Source organism: Varanus komodoensis, unplaced genomic scaffold, assembly GCF_004798865.1.
Source record: "Varanus komodoensis strain SLA01 unplaced genomic scaffold, ASM479886v1 scaffold1, whole genome shotgun sequence".
Taxonomy (NCBI): Eukaryota; Metazoa; Chordata; class Lepidosauria; order Squamata; family Varanidae; genus Varanus; species Varanus komodoensis.
Window position 1 is genome coordinate 7,632,144 of NW_025335268.1, and position 3,170 is coordinate 7,635,313.

Sequence of the window (3,170 nt, forward strand, 5' to 3'; positions counted from 1 at the left end):
TGGGATACTTCGGTGGGCAACAAGGAAAGTGTCTGGGGCTGCATTTCGGCCCAGAGCACCCCTGCTGCCTTTTCCTGGCTTAGAAGGCTGGAATCCTAGTAGAGACACAGAAAAAATTGGGACAGAAAAAAAGCAAGCCTCCAATTTCCATCCACACCAGGCCCTGAAGGCTGGTCAGCGAAAGAGGAATTTAAATGGTTCGGAAATCTGTGGCCATTCTGTTATGTCACCGTGTTTGCCTATATACACTAGGATAGGTTTTGCATGGAATTTTTCCTTGCACGCTCTTCACTTAAGCATGCCCTGAATCTCTTTTGGTGCTCTGTGCTCTCTTGACCTCATTGCATTTATGTGAAGAAGTAGCAAGGCAGACCAGTTTGCCCTGGGTGTGCCAAGTATTTATCGCAAGTGATTGAATCATGGCCATTACAATTCTGGCATCTTTTAAAGTCAGAACCACAGTGAATTAGTGGAGGGAACACGGCTCATAAAATACTTGCTTCTCATGCAGGAGGTCCCAGGTAGGGATGGAAAATGTCTGCATGAAACCTCTGGAAAGGAGCTGCCAGTCTGTGTTGACAGTACTGGGCTAGATGGACCCATAGTCCGATTCAGTAGAAGTCAGCTTCTGTTGTTATGTTCCTAGCTAGGCCATCCCTTCAAGTCCTTTTACAACTGGCATTAATTGAGATTGTAACCAGGCTCAACAGGTCAAAGGATGGAAGAACAAGTTGTAACATTTTGCTTTCCTTGTGTTGGTTAGCTGTGTCTGCAAAAACAGAAATGGGTGATATGGTATGACAAGTGATGGCCCTTTGCCACCCGCTCAACTGGTGTAGGATCTGTTACAAGTGCTAACTAGGAGAAATCTCATCTCCTAGAGAATTTCAAGCTTTCCAGAGGCTGTCGCTTGTGCAGGTGCAACCCCCATCAATGTGGCTGCACCTAGGATGCAAGGGAACGGCATATGTAGAAGGTTGAATACCCCAGTCCCTTGCTCTGCAAAAAGTCGGCATACATAAGCATATGTTTTGGATAGTAACATTCAGCACTGTTCAGCAGAGGTTGAGTGCCAAGTCAGCAGCAGGACCAACTAGCTGCCCCAAAACCAGGCACTCAAAAGGAACAGCCACAAAGAATAAACTCTGTAAGGGCATGCCCAAAATGACTGCAAGGCATGTTCAATAGCTTAGTGCTGGCAGCATCTTTTGAAGGGAATGAAACCAGGTTAAGAGTTGCAAACAACTTTTGTTGGAAAATAACTAGCAACCAGAATACAGCAGCTGTCCCCCCTGCCCCTGGGGTCCTCCCAATGTGCTGGATAATGGTGATGCTGAAAATGATAAAAACGTTTTAATAAATAAATAAAATGATAGAATATGCAGTCCAAAACATTTGGACGGCACCACATTAAGAAAAGCTGGGATAATGTTGATCTCTCACTATAAGGCAACATCCAGTATGCGTATCTCGAGTCCCCATCAAGAACTGTACCAAACAGAGGCAGACTAGTGGGTGACATGAAGATTTAAAAATATTACTGAACTTGCTCAAGTTTTGATTGCCGTGTGTTAAATCCAACATCATATTAATGGAAGCCTTTTCCTGTGGAGTTTCTCTCTTGCCTCCACTGCTGTAAAATGTGGTTTGGAGAGTCACCAGGCACACAGGGAGAGGGAATTGATGCCTTCCCAGATTTGCTGATGGAACTGCTTCTGTCAGCGGAATGAAAGTTGGAACTCACTTCATGTGGCTAAACTTATTTCTCTAAATCAAATTTGCTGGAGATTCTAATTTTTGGTCTTGTCTTCCATTGACTATTGCCCAAATAATCTAAGTTATTTTCAGTTTAGGTTCCTTAACTTGGAAGCCTTTCTGGTCTGGATTGTATTAGCATCATAGTCTGAAAGCAATTGCTCAACTTCTAGAGAGGCTGGTAGGCTGATACCCTGCACAGGGGTGGACTGCATTTATGTTGACATTGAGGTGTATGTATTAATTGGTTGATTTGTTTGCTGGTTGGATAGTTTTAATATTTGGGAAGTTTGTTCTTTTAAATGTTATGCGGACCACCTGGGGATTCCTTGCGGATAAAGGCCAGTCCATATATTATAAAAATAGATACAGATCAGTTCTATGGTTCCTGGACAGCATCCTAGGGAGCATAAGGTATTTTGGATTCCTAATCCCAAGGCCAGGAAGAAAATCAAGAAACAGAATCATTCCTCCACCAAGCCTTCACAGCCCTGACAATAATGACCTTAAATGATCTCAGAGATCAGAAAGGGAACATTCCCATGAGCAGATAATGGGGAGGAGAGGACAGAGTCAAGAGGACCTACTGGGACTCTCAAGGATAAATGGAAGGCTCCAATCTCACATTATGCAACATGAGCTCTCTAAAGGCACAATCCTATGCATGCTTAGATGGAAAAAGGTTTTGCAACCCTCAGCATTCCCCAGACAATATTGGCTAGGGGATGCCGGAAGTTGCAGAATCTTTAACATGCATGGGATTGTGCCCTAAATAAATCGAATGGTAGCTTCCAGTTTCTATTTGGCAATGCATGCAGGAGCATGTGAAACAGGTTTCAACTTTGGGTGCTTTTCTTAATGGATCCAAGTGATTGAAGAATTTTATGTTGACTTTAAACTCCTATATTTGTGCAAGCTCACCTTTCTTCATGGTAGCTCAGAAGAGACAGATGGAGATGCATCACAAGCAATTCTCTCCACCCTCGTTCCTTTCTGTTTTCCCATGATACCAATCCTTGTACCCAGTTACCCTCTTCCTCTCCTGTACTTCCTTTACTAGAGTGCCATTCCTGAACCTCCACCTCAATGTTAGTAATTTCTGCAAAAACCCTCCACATTCCACAAAGGAATCTGAATTCTGTAAGCAGAAAATTATTCAAACCTTTAGTTAAATCATGCAAACTAAACCCATGTTGCATAATTTACACAAGACACAGAAATCTATGCAAACTCCTGAATAGAGAAATGGGTGAAATGGATGTTATGCTGATGAACCAACAGTATTTCACATCGCCTCTGACTTGGAAGTAGGGGGTAAAAAATTTGCTTCATTGAAAAAGTCTTTGCAAATTTAATACATCTTTTTCTTCCTCAACCACAGAAATAACAGCGGTACTTAAGAAAAAGCCAAGAGG